At 38.1% G+C, this 19,548-nt stretch overlaps 1 protein-coding gene across 13 annotated transcripts in view; it reads left to right on the top strand.

The window, feature by feature from the left end:
• Positions 1–19,548, top strand: part of Lpar1 (lysophosphatidic acid receptor 1) — a 149,023-nt gene that overhangs the window by 17,365 nt on the left and 112,110 nt on the right. Inside the window, exon 1 of one of the 13 annotated variants that reach the window (XM_087183560.1) lies at positions 4,815–5,008. The exons of the other annotated variants lie outside the window; for them this stretch is intronic. The gene's annotated coding sequence lies outside the window, so the exon portion shown is untranslated. Of the gene's footprint in view, positions 1–4,814; positions 5,009–19,548 lie in introns of those variants that run through there. 13 annotated transcript variants of the gene reach the window in all.

Genomic DNA, 19,548 nt, shown 5'->3' on the forward strand with positions numbered 1-19,548 from the left:
AGTAGTGGCTCCAAACACAATCATTACAATGAATGTAACAGTGGGGTTTTAAAAATAATGTTATTTAAAAAATTATCTTATTTTATTTTGTTTTTTTGAGACAGGTGTCCCTCGATAGTTCAAGCTGGTCTTGAACTCACTATGTAGTCAAGGCTGGCCTCAAACTCATGGTGATCCTCGTGCCTCAGCCTCCCAGGTGCTGGGATTATAGGCATATACCACCATGCTCAACTGAATAATGTTGTTTAATGTAATTTCATGGCATTATATCAAAACTTTTCTCAGAAAAAGCAGTTCTGTGAGAGCCAAAGCAAGACAGTTCAGAGAAGTAGCTTTCTATTTGCTCTGTCCAAGGATAGACATTCCATATTCCATGTAGAATGGCAGACTAGATATCTTTGAGGATATTACCTAGAAATACTACCTCATGCAAAAGAATATTTTTGATAATTACTAAATAGGAGGAAGTTCAAGGCTATAAAATTTGTAGTTAAGTGTGAATCTATGTGCTTTAGGTGTCAGCTCTACTGAGTGTTGCATGAACAAGGATCTGCATATGTTTGGGAGTCTTTTCACTTTGGAGAACAGAAGAGAAATGAAGGCCCTGACATTTTATGGCTTCAGCCAGCGTTTGAAAAATGTATAGTCTAGTACTAAGTGGATTTGGCTTTACATGCATTTTATTCAGGTCAAAGTTTTAAAAGGTGACAGGAAGGCAGGCAGTATCATTGGTCTTAGTACAAGGATAGTTTAAACTTAAAACATGCATTTCAAATTTGTTTTCACTAGGCACTTTGTGCATTTATGATAACTTGCTGGTTCTTGTTGGTATTTAATGTTTGTGACACCTGTCAGTGTATGGCCACAAAATGCAATGTAGAAGTTTCAGAGGCGATACCAAAAAGGCAGTGATTAATCTGCCTTGTAAAAGATTTCCCTGGGAGGTGATGCTGAGGCTGGCACTGGCAGGATGGTAGGTCTTGCCAGCTATAGAACTTGGACAAGGGAGGATGTCCAGAAGTACATGTGCAAAGATAATTGTTGGATCAGCATTAAATGTTAGGGAGGTCTGAACAGATTTAAAGTGCTGCAGCTGAACAAGCAGACCAGTGGGTTATAGCTGAAGCAGGAAGAAGCGGGAGGACTCAGTCTGCTCTGCTGGAGAAGACTGGAATTGAGGCAACAGGGAACTACTGGTATGGAAGAGTTCAAACCAGATCATTGCCACACCAAATTTGCACTTTGGGAAGATTGTTCTGCATACAGCCAAGAAAAAAGGTTGCAAGTGGAAGGGTCTGGAATATCTTTTTTAAAAGTTGTTTATAAAATGTTTTCTTTTAAACAGGTGGTTTCTAAGAATAAGAATTAATTTTAGGGCTGGGGATTTAGCTCAGTGGTGCCGCTGCCTGCCTCACAAGTGCAAGGTCCCGAGTTCGATCCCCAGTACCAAAAAAAAATTTTATTTTCAAAAATAAATATATTTATGAGGTTAAAAAGAACATACAGAAATGAAGAGAAAGGTAAAATATCAGTTCTGTGAAATTATTTTGTTTGTAAATATGATACATGCTTATGATCAGAATCATAGAAAAATTCAGCCAATTAAAAAAATTATCCATAATTATGTTACTGAGAGATATCCATAGCATATGATTCCAGTTAACTATTGCTGTTTTAAAATTCAAAGTCAGATAACTTAAAACAGCAGTTTATTATCATCTTTCATTGTACTGTGGGTTAGAAATTAAGGAAGGGCTCTACTGATATCCTTTAGGGTCCCTGGTTACCGTGTGGATTACCATGTGGTCTCTGATTACCTGACTCAGTGAGGGAAATGGGAGGGGAGGCTGATTTTTTTTACAGTCTTTTTCTGCATTTATTAATTTTTTTTTCTTTTTAAATTTTTGATTGACAAATTATAATTATACACAAATGTGGGGTACAGTATGATGACATATGTGTATATGTATGTGTATGTATGTATACATATTGATATATGTATACAGTGCAAAATGATTTAATCAAGGAAGTTAACAAACCCATCACTTCCCTTAACTTTTTTTTTATGCTGAGATATTTGAAATTTACTGTCATAGTTTGAAATATATATTACATTATTACTGTAGTCACTGTAGTCACCCTGCTGTGCTATGGCTCTTAACATCTTTTCCTCCTGTCTATGTGATACTTTGTGTGTTTCAATCAACAACTCCCTCTCCATTGTCACTAGGAATGGCCACTGTTCTTGTCAGGGGAGCTCTGATCTTCACTGTGAGCATCACTTCCTGGCTCCTGTGTAGATCTCTCAGGCTGGCGGTGCAAATCCTTCACTCCACTGGTGTAGGTTTTCTGGCTTCTACCACTGGCCTTTGGGCCTTCCAGGTGCAGATCCTTGATACAGACAAGCATGAGTTATTGCCGTGGGCTCTAGGCCACTGGCTGGACTTGTAGAGAACATTGCCTCAGACTCTAGGCCTTCAGCTGGACTTGTGTGGGACATTGCTATGGGATCCAGGCTCTCAGCTGGATTCTTTGGGTCTCTAGTGTGTGGTTAGATCTCTTGCACTCCTCTGCATTTGACTTTTTGGGTGAATATTATAAAATAATCCTATAAATTATGTGTCCTATATTAAATCTATTTCTGTTGCAAACCCTGACTACAATAGACAACAACAGATTTGGATGGAATAAGACAGATATAAAAGATCTTTAGGAGGAAGAATCGATACAGTGATGTCCAAAGATGACCATATTCTGAAAGACTAGGAGTTAGAACTTCAACATATGAATTTCTGGGGAATACAGTTCAGCCCATAACAAGCAGGATGAGGAGTTTGTTGCATGTTGAGTTTTAAGTGCCTAAGGGATACCACACAGATGTGTTTCTAAAATGCAGATAAATGAGAACAAAGCAGAGAAAAGAGTTTCAGATTTGGTATTTAAAGTCATAGGAGTGGAAGGGTTGTCTTGGCCAGTAATAGCTAACCTTAGCTTATTTTATGAATCACCTGGCATTGGAAGCTTTTGAAACATAACATGTGCAAGGGCCTCACTTTAGACAGTTTGACTCAGTGTTTGAGAGAGACCAGCACAGCCATCTGGTGAGTCCAGTGTATGTGCAGGTTTGAGAGTGAGTTTAGAGTGAGTGTGGTATGCAAGCGACAGGAGACCTCTAGAAGAATGGCCCAGATCACTGAAGTGGTGGGAGGTAAAATAGAGTAGGGGGGAGCTGGGCTTTGTGGCACACGCCTGAAGTCCCAGCACTCTGGGAGACCAAGGCAGGAGGATCACAAGTTTGAGCCCACCTTGGGCAACTTAGTGAGACCCTGTCTCAAAATAAAAAATGAAAAAGGGCTGGGAATGCATCTCAACACAAAGGCCCTGGGTTCAGTCTCCAGTACTGCCAAAAAAGAACAGGAGGGAGAGTGGAGCTCTGAGGAGCTTCTTGCCTGATACAAACTGACTTCTCCGTGATGGACTTGCAAAGTGGGGTTTCTTTGAGGGAAGAAGTGACATGAGGAATGGAGGAGGGCAGAGACAAATGACAGCATCAATGCCTGCTATTGTGGGTTCAGGGGAGATTAGAATGCACTGATTTTTTAAAATTAAATTTATTGGTACATTTTATTTATTTATTTATTTGGTGCTGGGGATTGAACTCAGGACCTTGCACTTGCAAGGCAGGTGCGGTGCCACTTAGCTAAATCCCCGGCCCTATTGGTACATTTTAGGTATACATTATGAACACATTCATCATTGGGAATTTGTGCCTGTACATGATGTATCTTAGGTCTTCTTTTGTCCCCCTTCCCCTGCCCTCCCTTCCACCCCACCCACCCCTCCTTATTTGCAATTGACTTTGTTTCCATTTTTTCTCATCATTTTTTCTTTCTCTTCTTTCTTTTCCCCTACTGCCCCCCCCTTCCCTTTCCCCTTTGGACCTTTTCTTCTTATTTCACATTATCTACTATACATTTTGGTCCTCATTTACACTTTCCGTTTCTCACACCAGAAAAACTATTCGGTATTTACACATGTGTGTACTATTTATTTCACTCAAGAGTATAGCCTCAATGTAGAATGCACTGATTAATAGCAACAGTTTTACCTTGTTTTTAAATTTTCTCTGTAAATAGGACAGAGCAGTCAGTTTGGAGGTCAGTGAGGATGGAGGAGTCAATGGGCAGATTGGCAGAAAGGAGTGTGGGAGGCAGCTGGCGGGTGTGAAGGGAGCTCCGGGCTGACTGGTGCTTAGGCTGGACACTTGGAGCACTGAGGTAGGATACAGCTGAGGAAATGGGAGGTGTGGGGAGGGGCAGGAAGCCAGATCATTTGATGTCCAAGGGCAAATTTAGTGTGATTTAGTGTGTGTGAGTGCAAACAGCTGTACGGATGTACATTCCCAGTTAGCAAAGGGGCGGTGTGTGTGTGTGTGTATGTGTGTGTATGTGTGTGTGGCGGGGGGTTTGAAGTGTTACAGGGCAATTCTGGGTGATGAGGGGCTACGTGGAGTAGTCAGCTGAGGAAATAACTAAGAGGTTGGACTGTTAGTTATGTTGATATTGCCCTTGATAGCGACTTGTTTGATGACTGAGTTGTTAGGTGAAGAGAGATGGAGGGTAGGAGAGGATTTACTGAACAACTTTGAACGTCCCTTCCGGATCATGATTTAAAACAATGTCATTTTTTGGGTCAGTGCTCTTTCCTCCCCACTAATAAACTTGCTTTTAATTAGAAGAATACAGCAATCTGGAAAATAACCACGGAGCAATCCCATTTTTATTGATCCTCTTGTAATTGTAAATGTTTGACAGATTATGGCCTCTTTAAATGCTTCGGGAATCCATTAATGCACACTTCATAGAGCTCACACGGGGTCAAGAAGTGAGTACCTTGGTCAGAAAATGCTTTTCTGTCTACTGCTGGCCCCACCACACAGATGGCTTCTGAGGCCCATAATCAGCAATTAGGACAGGAAGGAGAAGAATCGGCTGGAGTTCTTTTTAAGGTACCAATAATTGGACTCATCTTTTACCACATAGTAAGGGTCATGGTTATTATATTTGCCATATGGGGTTTGGCATTTAACTTCTTTATTGTGGATTAGTTGGTCCTGGGCATTTTCAGATTTAGTTTTGTGGTAGGATGTTTTGTCTGCAGGTTGTATCTGTATTTGGAGTTGGAATGAAGTACAACTTTTAATACTAGGATCACTCCCCCCAAAACCCCAGAAAAGATTGTAGGAGCATATTTTGCATTCATATTTGAATGTTTTCTTATTATATGAGGAAATAAATTCAATCCTCACCTGGAATATAAAAAATGACTCTTCATTCTTAATTTTTTTGGTGTTCTTGATGCAGCAAAGACAGATATCAGCTACCCTGGTTTTAAATTTGGTTATTTGCGAAGAATATTTTTGAAATCATGTAAAACAGTACTGATACAAGAAAATGTGAAAATTGAACTTGTAAGAGTGACTTGTTAGAACTTTCCTAAAGCTACTGGCTGAATCCACTGGTCTGCCTTGTATAGTCCCAGGAATTCCTCTTCCTATTGCTTGAGGTTTCCTTCTACCTTCCTTTCTCTTTCCTCTCTTCTCTCTTGGCAATCTCCTCCAGATTAAATCATTTCTCCATTTTTCTTACCACCCACCTCAAATGATCAAGCGTGAGTGAATAATGACTTTAGGTTATTAATTTCCCCAAATTCATCCCTAATATACTGTCTCTCTTCTCATCCTACCACAATCAAGATAGCATCCTTTTTTTCAAAGGACAAGTTTGGACTGGAATGAAAAGATGTGATTACCAGTGCCCTGTTCTAATCTCAGCTGTGTCATCTATCATAAACATTGGATTGCTCTTGCCACTTTGCTTCTGCCTTTGTGGACAGACAGAAGATGGAGTGTGTGTTCATGCACGTGGGGGTATGTGATTTGTGAGTAAGGCAGTAGCAGTTTAGCAGACATTGGGCAGGGCATCAATTCCCACTATTTACTGTACCTTGGAATCACCTGAGAGGCGCATATTTAAACATTCTGTGCCAGGTCTGCTCATATGGATCTGGTGCAGTCTGGGAAGGCTTCTGGACACCACATTTAAAAAAAACTACTGGCGGATCACATTTTCTTCAACAAACAGTGGATCTGAGGACTTCACTTTTTATAATTTTTCCATCTCATTGTAACAGCACTTTCGAAGTTGGATCTATTTGAAAGGGTCATTACATCAAACTGTAGACTTTATTTCATTATAATGTGTTCTCTAAACACTTCAAATATGAGCAAGCAAGATGTTGGCTTCACTGTGTTCTGTATTTTAGATGCTATCTTTTGGTGATAGAATGACTAAGCTGTAGTTCTCTATGACTAGTGGAAAGGAGTTGTAAAGGATCTTTGAAATAAGAATTATGAGAAGGAAGAAGGAAAGAAACAGTCGATCACATCTCTGTCTTCATTGGCCTGATAAATCTCATTGTGTTTGATGGATTCAGTCTGTTTATGGGAGAGCAGCTGAGTCCCCTTGACGGGATTTTTAGTCAGGATGATTGAAACTACATTGAAAAGAGAATTTGTAGCACGTGACTTGCCAAGGACTTCCTGGCTGCCCTTGGAAGCCAATGCACTTTCTGTTATTGAAGTTATTCCACCAGATATTGCAGAACAGAGATTCTGCAGGGATTAAAGGATTGGATAAGAAGTGGAACTAGATAACCTGGGAAGTTTCCTTCCAATCATGAGCTGCTATAAACTTTATGAATGTCACGTGTAAACTAGTTCTAGGATACTCTCCAAATATCCAAGGCTGAAATAAGAGTTAACTATATTTGGTTGATTAATTATTAAAACCAAACACACACACACACACACACACACACATACACACACACACACCAACACACATATACACGCAAATGATAAATGCCAGGATAGCTTTGGATTGCCTTTGAAGTTTATTATTTGCAGGTGTAGAAGCTCTTAAGTTCTGGCTTGTAATGTTCCTAGAAGTGAAGGTCTCTCTTGAACTGGCTTTGATGATCCAATGTTTTTACATTGTGTCTTCTGTGAATTTGGAAAGCACTACAAAATCACTCCTTTAAAGATGAGAGGAATACTAGATGCAGTAAATTAAGTTTTCTCCTGATATTTGTTTTCTTGTTCTTTGTCTAGGGTCTGCCTTCCGAGGTCTGTTTCTGGAAGGAGAGGGAACGTCAGACGTTTTGTGAAAATTAAACTAGGCAATGTGAGGTTTTCCTGTCATTAATCAAAAATATGTATTTAAAGTCACATGAAAGTGTGTTGCTTATGATCTGAATTTTTATTCCTAAATAAGTTAAAGATTTAAATATGTGTTCAAGGATATTGTACCAAAATCCCCCCAAACCAAAAAACATATATCTGATGTGGGTTTTGATGTCATTAAGAAGAGAAGTGGTAGAAGCTGAACATTATCAGCTTTGCCCCCTTATTCTTGATCTCTTGGTTCTTTTCTATTATCACAAAAGAAATAGTAAATTTTAACTTTTTCCCTGTGATTGTCAATGATTGTAAATTTTAATCTGCTTGAAGATGGGTGATTTTGGTTCCTCCCTTATTTGTTTTTGGTCCTCTTGCTTTAACTGCTCAGGTTCCCAAGAATTGAAATTGAGGCCAGATGTGCATCAACATCCAGAAACCCTGACTGGCTCTCTTATTCTTTCCTTCCCCAGATATTAATGCAAGAAGGAAACTGGGACATCAGGCCACTGTTAATGTTCTTCTATAATTTTTGCCTATTATCCTCCTATAAAATTTTTTATTTTTATTCTGCGTTTTAAAATTCTGTCGTTTAAAGGCATTGCTTTCCCATGACTTTGTAAGTCTTTGAATGCATTGCATATAAATCTGTAGACACACTGCACATTTGTTTTCAAATATGTCAGGTATATTTCTTGCCTGACATATGTGAGACCCTGAGTTTTATCCCCATAACTGCAAAAAAAGTAATTTATATACAATGCAGAACTATTGTAAAATATAAAAAGCATAAATAAAAAAGGACTAAAATATTTCCACTCATACACAAAACATTTTTGTCAATTCTATACAATGTATTATGTCTATAAACCCATACTTTTTAAAAGTGGAAAAAAATGACACGAGTATATATTGCTCTGTGTATATACGTCTGTTTATACTTAGGAATAATCAAACATTTTGTGTCAATAAAAGTGGTATAAAATTAGGTGTGGAGTTTTAAAAACATTTGATCTTTCTGTTTTTGGAAGCTGAGGATTCATGTATTGTTTATTTACTCCTCTTGGTTTTCTGGTTCTAGCTCTTCATTAAGATGTTTACAAGACTTGCCCACTATTCTTCCTGACTCTGAACCTCACTTTTGAATTTCTTCTTTGTATCCTTGTTCTCTATCTTATGTGATTTCTTTTTTGATTTTTTGAGATGGAGTCTCACTGTGTAGACCAGGCTGTCTTCAAACTCACAGTGATCCTCCTACCTCAGCCTCCCGAGTGCTCGGATTGCAGGTGTGCACTATACTATGCCCAGTGTAATTTCTTGTATCAGTGGTCTGGCTTACTAATTGTCTCTGTAGTTTCACTTCATCTGATGTAGTATTTACCCAGTGAGTTTCTAATTTGAAATACTGTGTTTTTCATTTCTAGAAACTTTTGAATTTTTAAAATGTTGTTTGATATTTTAAAATATATTACCTTGTTTATAATGTCTTCAACCCACATCCATATCAGTCTAAATACTCAGTTTGAGATTTTTGGGTGTCCATATATAAATAGTATGAATTCAAGACCTTGATTTATTGATGAAATCTAGATATAAATTCTCGGGGGAAACTTCTTCTTACCACTTTCCTTACATCTCCTTATGTGAGATGGATCAGTATTTCCCCCCTAGTTTACCTGTTGGCATCCCATTTTGTGGCAGGGATCTTTGATCTGACTTCCACTTTTTTTTTTTTTTGAGTAGGAAAAATTTATTGAGAGAAGAAAAGAAAGCTTCTGTCTAAGAGACACAGAAAGGGGACCAGAAAGTGGGTTGTGTGCTCACTCCACTTTTCAAAGATGTTTTATACAGCAAAGCCATGTGGTGAGGTGGGTACAAAGTGGGACAAAACTATAAGACCAAATGGAAATTTACAAGGTGGGCATGATGTGCGACAAAACCATGACCAACCAATAAGATTACAACTACAGTCACCCAGGTAATATTGATTAAATAGGGATCAAATGGGAAGACAAGTCAGATGCAAGGAATTTCCCATTTAGAATATCAATCACTGCTATCTATCTCTAGGGGAAGTAGTACTTATTTTCCTTCTTATAATGCTAACCAGTGAATGTGCCTCAATTGTTCTCCATGTTGCTTCCTTGCTGTGTTGGCTCCTGGAGGGCTGGTGCCTTAAGGGAGACCCTGTGTACCTGCCTACAAGATATCTAATTAACTTACCTATCTATAATATTCCCCCCTCTGAAGAAGCACCCCTAACTGCTGTGAGGGGGCAAAGGGCGAAGATAGTTCTGGCTACTTCCAGCTGAAGAGGGTCGTAGTTGTGATCAGCAGTTAGAGTTACTCCACAGAGTCTCTCTAAAGGCCCTCGATAGGTGCCAGGCATTGTCATCTTGGTAGCTGTATAGCTTTGAGTCTGGAGGAGACAAAGCCAAAGAAACAGTTAATACATGGGCCAAATTATAAGGTCAGCAGGATTGCTATGAATATAGCCAATAAGGGTCTCCACCGGGAGGAACTAGTAATAGCTTCCCACAAAGAGGATAGGGAGAAGGTCCAGGGGACTTCAAAATCCAACATAGAAGTCATATTGTATAGTTTAGCAGTTATGAGCTGTTTATAAGGTTGATCTGGTGAGTCCTGGTGAAAGAAGTCTAGTACATTTGCTATTGGTTCCATTTGTATGACTGCTTGGAGTTTGGCAGCCTCTAGGTGAGAATAAACAAAACTTTTAAGAAATTAGAGCATAATCCAAGCATGAGCACACTAGAATGAAAGGGCAGGTTGGGGCGAAAGTCACACTTAGAAATTGAAATAGTGATTGTAACTTGCTAACTCTTAGATTCTTTTATTGATAAGGGGTTATCTATAAGTCTGATACTTTGTCATAAGTCTCTCTAGTTTTAGCTGTAAGAAGATAAGAGACAATTTGAAGAACAAATTTCACTAAGAAATATAAAACTCTAGCTGAGCTCTTATAGATTTTACCATAGTTTTTTTTCCCTAATGATCCATAATCATGGTCAGCTACTGGTAGAGCTGGAAACTGATAGAAGGGTCAGTGACTGGAGCCCCTTTTTAGATCAAGCTTTATTACTGTGGCATTATTTTATACCTCTTTTGGTTAGTCTTTTCTGCTGGGTGTTTAAAACCAAATTAAAATAGGGCTGGGGATTTAGCTCAGTGGTTCTGGCACCTGCTGTGCAAGTGCAAGGTCCCGAGTTCGATCCCCAGTACCAAAAAAAAAAAAAAAAAACCAAGTTAAAGTGAGACCTGTCAATCAGTATAAACCTCTTGCTATCTATCAAGGTCAGTTAAGTCTCCTCAGGCATTACTTTGGAACCATGCATAGAGCCTTTCAGCTCCTCTGTCAGTGTCAGCCATCAGGATGGGTCATGGCCTTGCTTGACCATGTTATTTTCAGTGAAAACATGGGAGATTTTTCCCTCTTGGTGACCCTCCTTTGGCATATGGTACATTTGTCCTCTGGTGCCCAGCAATCTCCCTGCTCAGGAGGTTGAGTGACTTACCAAAGATGTAGGGTCCTGTAGGAAAGGTTCCATTGTGTTCTGGATCTTTGTTGACCTTGAGGGGCCAGGGCCAAAATATTGGCTGTCCTCTTAGCCCAGTTACCTTTCTAGTTTTGGTCTCTAAACTTTAGTTGTTGAACACTCAGAATAGAAGATCAGTGACATAAGTATTTTAGTAGGAGCAGTGAGCTTAACTATTTTAATAGTTAAGACATCAAGCACTTTTGAAGTATAAAGCACAGTTAGAGGGCTGTTATTTTTTTTACCAACCATGGTTGTTTTAGTAGTTGAATCCCTGTAGAATGTTAACAGACAACAGTTATATATTATAGAGAAATGTAAGATCAAGAGCCACACATAGTATTCTAGCATGACAATCATGATGACATTGTGTTTGTAACACTTACATGTCTTAGTATGGAATAGTCTTTCAGTCAAACACCTTCATCTGATCACAAGACATTAAATAACATAAAGAAAACTCTTATTTGTTATCCTTTAGTAGGATGCCATCTAGAGAGAATATACATATTGGCCTATATATGTACCTTAGGAGTTCATAATGTCTAGCCTCTAATTTTAGTGTGACATTGTTTCAACTGTTTGGTGACTATGCATCCCTGAGTGTGATGACACATATAACATACATCATATAAGTTTTTAAGATAACTATTATTTGACTGGTTTTCTCATGCTGGCTTGACATGTACCTCATATCACAAGTAGCTGGAGTGTAAGAGAAAGGCAGATACCTGAGTCAAAAAGATCATTACCATAAACAATATCTTAAAAGACCTGTACACCCAGAAGGCACGAATGATATTTAGTACACCACGAAATAGCAATGAATGTCAGTTACATGAAACCCCTCGTCATTTAGTTTTGTTTTGTACCAAGAACATTTTAAATAAAACCTTATTGTTTTTTCACAGAAAACTTAGCCCATGACCAATATATACCTATCACAATGATATGTTTAAGGATGTTTTTCCCACAAGGCTATGGAAATTATTGAGGTCCCCTTTGTGAACAAAGGCTGGAATAAATTTTTTCCAGGCAGCTGCTCCAAGGGGAGTCCTGTCCTGTAGTTTTCCTAAACCCAAGAGTCTTTAATTATCTTAACAAATTTTTAGATAACCTGTGAAAGCCAGATCATAACAATTAACACATTATTTTGACCAATGAAAGATTCCCAAGTTTTACATAGACAACAATATGTACTGTATTTGTAAAACCAGTTGACATTATTTGGATCATCTGGCAACCTGGGGGAGCCATGTCTTTAATTACATTTATCTGTAAGCCAACTTGAGTTACAGGCAAACATCTTAAAAAAATCCAAAATGCCAAAAGAAAAAGGCTCAAACATAACAGCTGTGCCTGTTGTAACAAATTGAACAGACAGACACACACACATAAGACAACTTGTTTGTAAACCAGAGTGCACTCAGATGTATTTGGCCAAGTTGAATTATAATAACATAATTTTTAGGTTTATAACTATAAATAAGACTAGTCAGAACTTTGTAGATCAATTAACAGAGATCTCTTGTAATAAGAATCAAAAGGAATAAATATCTTCTACACCTGTGAAAGCAAAGACCATTTTAAGATGAGCCCTAAGCTGATAGTTTATCTGACTGGAATACCTAGCTATGTAGGTTTCTCATTGTTGCTTTGATAACCATAGTTGTTTGATAGCCACATGTAATTGTTCCCTCTAAAGGGACAGACTATTAAAGGTAATTTTAACTATCTCCAATGGGGGTCTGCTCAGGCCAGGTTTGCATGTAGAAGAGACTAGGTGACACCCTTTGGAGCTAAGTATGAATTTCAAACAGTGAGGGAAGAAGGCCTGCCAAGGCTCCAACCTGCTGTGCTGCAGATGTCTACCTGTGACAGTTTTTCCCATTTTAAAAAGAAACAAAGGGAAAGAAGGTATCCCTGTCTGTCTCTCTTGTTCTGTGCCCAATCTAAGGTGTCCCTTAGACTTTATCTCATCCAGTGCCCGTGGCGGCTGACTAGAGGTGCAAGGAAGTGGCCAGAAACAGGTTGGCTGTTCTTACCATTCTCTAATTTTGCCTGAGGGCTGAAAGACAGATAAATCTGAACTAAAACTTTTACATTTATCTTTTGAGAGTTTCAGGATTAAACCTAGACCAGTTTTCTATATGGCCCAGTGATAAATGAAGGTCATCTTTACTCTGGAAGGACTCCAGGGAGGGAAAACTCAACATTCTGGAAGCTTTGTCTTGAAATCCAGCAGCCACAGAAGAGGGAAGTACGTTGAATCAAACTGTGTTATTTCTCAGGGGCAGGGCAGTGGAGAAGGGACAGAAGAGTGCCTATAAGTATGGCACTAGAACTAAATCTCAACCATCTCAGATGTAAAAGGACAATTAAGATCAGGAGCTTTTCCAGAGTGGACCTGCAATCCTTAGCAAAACTTGTCTCCAGAGACAAAAGCTATGATTGACTCTCACTGCATTGCAAAGCAGAAAAATCAAACCAATAAGCAAAGAACTCAAATGGCTGCTTTTTGCCTCTTGAAAGAGAATGAAAGTGTTCTAACTATATTGTTTAGGGCTTACCCTTTTGATGAATTACTCTGAATCTATAATATGTAATTTATGATTGAAATACCCTGCAGGCTGTTGAGCAGCTCTCTGATGTTGCAGAAACACTCCCAAAGCCATGTCTCACCTATTAACATACAAACTGAAATGGTGTCCTATAGTTAGGCACTCAGAAGTGCTCATTTGAATTTCTAGAGTGTGGTCTGGGAATGAGGTCCCCAGGTGTCTGTCACTTGGGTATTTTCTATGAGCTAATAGAGGGGTCACGCAATCTCCCTATGTCCTGCTGAAGGCCACAAAAGCCTGTAATTTCCAGGAATCTCCTTAGCTGTTTTAGAGTCTTGGGCTGTGGAAAGGAAAGAATTGGTTTAATTCTTTCTTCCCTCAGTCTCTGGGTTCCCTTAGATATAATAAAGGCCTAAATATTTTACCTCAAGGCTGCAAAGTTGTGCCTTAGATCTAGAAATATTATAACCCCTGTCTGTTAGAAAATTCAGCAGAGCAGATGTCTTTGCTAGAAAGCTCTTCTGAGGGGGCACATAACAGCATACCATCTACATATTGCAAGACTGACTTGGAAAAACTATAGTATTTTCTTTTATCAAATCAGGATCTAGGGATGTCCTCATCTTTTTTCCTGATGAATAGTTGACAGTTTAAATTAACTGAAGGGCTTAGTTCTCCTGTTCCTTAGACCTTCAAGAATACAGGCCTGAAAATGTCTTCTATTTAATCTCCTATCTGATTGGCAGGCCAGTGAGGGCCTTGTATAGGAACTGCTTGTGTTCCAGCAGGAACCAGTTGTTCCCCTGGTTGTCTGTCTTTTGAGCTTCCAAAATTAAGATAATAGTTGTCTCTATATGTAGTAGCAGCTTGTAATACTACTTGTCACTCATTAAAAATCAATATTTGATTTAAGAGCAACATTACATGTTTCTAATCTAGTCCATAGGTCTGAGTAAGTCTTCTAAAGACCTCAATGTACATATCAGGATCATCCGAAAACTTTCCAATGTCTCATTTAATCTGTCTTAGATTACTGAGAGAAAAAAGACACATGAACAGAGGTAGTCCCATATTTTCTATTTACTTCCTTCAAGGGATGTTGGTCTTTGAGGAACCAGAACAACTTAGCTAAGGATGGATATAGCCTCAGAGAGAGATTAATTATGGCTGGCCTAGAAACTCCACCCTCAGTAAATGGTGGTTAGGACAAGGAGTAGCCTCAGGCTTAGAGGTACTGAATGTCTGAAGGGTGAGGTGTCGCTCATTTTTCTATGTGCCACATTTATATTTGAACACAAGCAAGAATTCTTAATATAAAGAAAATCTCAACACAAGATGATTTGACCATTTCTTCTCTCTTACAGTATAATTCTGATTCTGAGATAGCATCATAGTGCTTTCCTCTGTGTACTTGGCTTTAGGAGATAGGCACACTATGCGTGTGTGTAGAGAAATACTAAATTGTTCCTTAATACATTCCAAAGGAGTTGTAATTTTACAACCTTTTAAAGCAACTAAGTCCAAAAGCAACACATACAAAACAAGAATAAAATGTGATTTTAAAAAAAAGACAATGCAGAAGAAAAACAAGAAATTTGCAAACATTTAAAACACACAATTTAAAAGGCATAAGAGGTTCAGATATGGAGCTCCTAAACTGAAACAAGAGAAATACATATGGCATTCCATAAGTCTCTGCTTGTAAGGCATCCCCAGGGGATCCCCCAAGGTTTATGGCACTCCAGGGTAGGTAGCTGCCATCTGGAGAGAGACCCAAACCCATGTTCATAGCAGCACAGTTTGTGATAGCTAAAACTTGGAAACAGCCCAAATGCCCATCAACTGGAGACTGGATAAAGAAAATGTGCTTTTTTTTATAAAATGGAGTACTACTCAGCCATAAAAAATGAGAAATTAGAGACATTTTTAGCTAAGTGGATGCACATTGAGGTGATACTCTTAAGTGAAATAAATAGGACACACATGTATAAATACCAAATAGTTTCTCTGGTGTGAGAAACTGAAAGTGTAAATAAGGACTAAAATGTATAATAGGTAATGTGAAATAGGAAGAAAAGGGGTAAAGGGGAAGGAAGTGGGAGGGCTAAGGGAAAGGATAGAAGGGAATGGGATTAATATGAGAAAATGGAAAAATAGGAACAAAATCTTTGTCAATAGGAAGGACTGGAGGAGTTGAAGGGAGGGCTGGGCAAGGGTGAAAAATAAGAACCAAGAGAGACTATGTAAAGGTGCAAATTTCCAATGATGAATGTCATTATATTGTATACCTAAAATGTACCAATGATTAGAATGAATAATCGATAATGTAAAATAGGAAGAAAAGGTCCAAAGGGGTAGGGGTAGTGGGAGGGGCAGGGGAAAGGAAAGAAGGGAAAGGAAAAATGCTGGGAAATGGAAAAAATGGAAATAAAGTCTTTATAAATAGGGAAGGGTGGAGGGGGTGAAGGGAGAGCTAGGAATGGGGAAAAAATAAGAACCAAGATGCATTATGTAAAGGTACAATTCCCAATGAGAAATGTAATTGTGTTGTGTACCTAAAATGTATCAATAAAAGAATTTAATAAATAAAAAAAAGAAATTAAACATCTGAGAAAACATCATCAAACAATTCAAAAAAAAACAAAAAAAAGTCGACTGGACTATCTATCCATTACCAGTACACAATCTTATCTTCCTCTGGTAACTTATATCCTTACTCCAGTAGGTATTCTCAAAGCACAAGTTACAATTGACTTTAGCTATAACAATAATGTTTAGAGAAGGAAGTATTGTTAGCAATCCAAGAAGTTTAAACCACTGCTTTCTAGTTCCTTAAAAGAGAGAGAAGAAAATAGGTCAACAGTCAAATTAGGGCACTTTTCCTGCAAAAGAGATCACCTCCAGAGATTGTTCAGAGATTCTGCCCTGGGCCCTAGGCAGAGAAAGCTCTGAGAAATTTCTGTTTTTCTATCCAGTCATTTAGGCAACTTTTATTAGCAAGACAAGGGTACTCCTTTAAGGTTCATTTTAAATTCACTAAGCATTGACTCATTGGCCCTCCTAGCAGCCACAATCTACATAGTAAAAGCACTCTTATGGACTTTCTATGCATGTCTGAATGAAGAGAAAGGCTGGCTAAGATGGTCCCATATTCTAGTTAATGAATAAAAACACAAATGCAAGTTACCAATTGCTGTTTTCCCAAGTGTAAGACAAAACAGTTGTTGCAAGTTGCCTTAGTCTGACTTTCTGGAAGTGGTCTAACTAACAAGGGATTTTTCAAATGAACTGCCAACAAGTTGGAGAAAAGTTTAAGTGGAGTTTTTAACTCACTAGCAGAGAGAAAAAGCCCAAATAAAGCTCAAACTGGTTAAACATCCCCCCAAATTACCATACAGCATTTTTATAAGTCCGCAGTCAATGTTCCAAAGTCCATAACCTATCAGAAAAGGCATTTTTCTCCCCTACACACATAAATGATGAAGAGCAAGCCTAGGTGGGAGAAAAGGTTCAGGTATTTTTACTCTATCAAAGATTTGTTTTGTACATTTGTCTAGAGGTCTTACTAGTAATAGAGAAAGCAGTCCAAACCTGTAGCTCAACTCGTGATGGAGGTTTAAGAAAGGGCTCTGATGGCATTGGCTCAGATCACTCTGAGACAGGGGATATCTGATAATCACTCATAGAGTTGCCCTTTCACCTCACTGAGGAGTCCAGATAGGGACAAGATGTGGAGACTTTCTGCTGATTACCCAGATGGGCTGTTGGGAGCTAGTTTCTTCTGACGGACCTTGGAGTATCTGCCAGAGAGTAGCCCTGGTCTTGACCCCTCAGTTGTCACCTCAGTTTCTGCTAGTTCCATGCAATCAGAGATCTGTTTCTGAAAGGAACCCAATTACCTATCTGGTTAATGTTCCATCCACCATTGGTGTCAGTGGAAGTGGGGATTCACCAGAGGGCAACTGGAGAAACTTGTCCACTCCTTTGAGAGTGGCAGCTGCTCTAAAAGCAATTACTAGCTGGCAGAGTAACCACAGTTTGGCATTCTATAAGGGATAGAGAAAAGCCTGAACTGTCTTTGTCTGAGACGATTTCATAAGAGACCAATTTTAAGCCACTAAGTCCAAATGCAACACATAAAAAACAAGAATAAAATGTAATTTTAACAAAAGACAATGCATTAAAAAAACAAGAAATTTGAAAACATTTAAAACACACAACTTAAAATTAAGATGCTTTTGAAACGAAAGCCAAAACAAAGGCCAGAATTTATGAAACATAAACCAAAATCTATGAAACAAATATCAAGAGCCTATGAAATGAAAAGTAACAATCTATGAAGCAAAAAGACCAAAGTTAGAACCTGTGGAACAGAAGCAAACTCTTAACTCTGACCAGTAATCTCGGTGGAACATCCAAAATGATATAGGGGGAAGAGATGTAATTCCCAAACCTATTAGATAACCAAAATACGAGTTCAAGTTCTCTGAAATCAAAGAATGAATTCTAGGAACAACGGAGGTTAAGAGTAGGAAAAATTTATTGAGAGAAAGAAAGCTTCTGTCTAAGAGACACAGAAGGGGGACCAGAAAATGGGTTGCCCCTGACTTCCACTTTCCTTCTGATTTCTGCCTGTAAATGCCAAAACTCAGTTTCCTGGTTTTGGGATATTACTACTGGCTGATTCAGGACTCCTTCTGACACTGATTTCTTAACATATTTTGCTTTTTGGGAGATTCATTACTTTTGCCAACTTGGTCGAACATTTGCAAAGGTAGGAAGTGTGCATGTGTGTTTGTATGCATACATGCACCTGGAAGTTTTAGATACTTTTGTGCTGGAATGTTTTTCAGGGTGTTTTGTCCTTAGTATTCCTGGAAAAGAAGTCTGCAGTGTAACTTTTTAAATAGCGGGACATGTTTCATCTTTTGAATATATTGCTTACTCAAGTGATGCCCTTCTTTGGAACTTAAAAGTTTCTTTCAATTTCACTATTATAAACAGATTTCCAGTGGATCCCTTGTACAGATATGTGCTCATAATTTGCTGTTTATCTCCCTACAGTAAATATCTGCAAGCAGAGTTGCTAGGTCAAAGGGTGTGCGTCTCTGATTTTCTTTTTGTTGTTGTTGTTTGTTCTTTTAATGATGTTTGGGATTGAACCAGGGCATTCACAATAATCAACATTAAATCAAACCAGCCCTTTTCAAATATTTTATTTTGAGATAGGGTCTTGTAAATTGGTGAGTTGCCCAGGCTAGGCTATATAACATTGTGATCCTTTTGCCTCTTCCTCCCAGACTGCAGGGATTATAGGTGTGCACTATCACACCTGACTCTTAACTGGTTTTTTGACAGATATTATCATAGTCATCCTGAAGAAATAGGATGATTGTGGCCCCAATCACAGTACTCAAAAGTAGAACAATTTCTGTAACAGGTATTATACATTAAGAAAAAAAAAAGAACATATTGAGAGAAATGACATTTTATTGTTAAAAGTTGTGTTTCTCTGATCAAAGAGTTAAGTAAAAATTTTTCTCATGCTCATTGACCATTTTTATTTCTGTTATAAATTTTCTGTTCATGTTTATTATTTTTCTAGAGGAGGCTTATTTTTAGGTTTCCTTTTGTTTAAGCTATTAAATAATATAGTTATTGTTTTTAAAACTTAAGATATGAACAGTTTATCATGTGATATAAATCATTTTTTCATTTGTGCATTTTTTTCTTGAAATGTGAAGTGTTAAATGTTTAGGTAGTTTACCTTTATCAGTATTTTATAATTTTTGTTTTAACCTTATGCTAAATGAACCCCCTTTCATTCAAAGCTTATATAAATATTCCTTAATATTTTATTTCCAATGTCTTTAGAGTTTTTTTCATGTCTAATAATGATGCATAAAAAGTTTGTTTATGTGATATAAGGATTTTATCTCACTGTATTGCCTGTGTACCTATTTGGAGGGGTGATTTGAATAAAGTCAGATTATTTGGGGATTTGTGTGTGTGTGTTGAGTTTGTCAGCTTTTGAAAATAGAATTGCTGTAACATGGAATGGGTAATGTAGATGTTTATACTGACAACCGTGAACTCTACGGTGAAAATGCAGGTGAGTGTGTCAGGGAAGAAGAAATAAATTAAAGGATGTGCTAAGGGAGTAGGTTAACTATAATGGTTAACCTTTTATTATTAT

Source organism: Heterocephalus glaber, unplaced genomic scaffold (genome assembly GCF_053883595.1).
Source record: "Heterocephalus glaber isolate CG9 unplaced genomic scaffold, H.glaber_assembly_v1.0 deba00001481, whole genome shotgun sequence".
NCBI lineage: Eukaryota > Metazoa > Chordata > Mammalia > Rodentia > Bathyergidae > Heterocephalus > Heterocephalus glaber.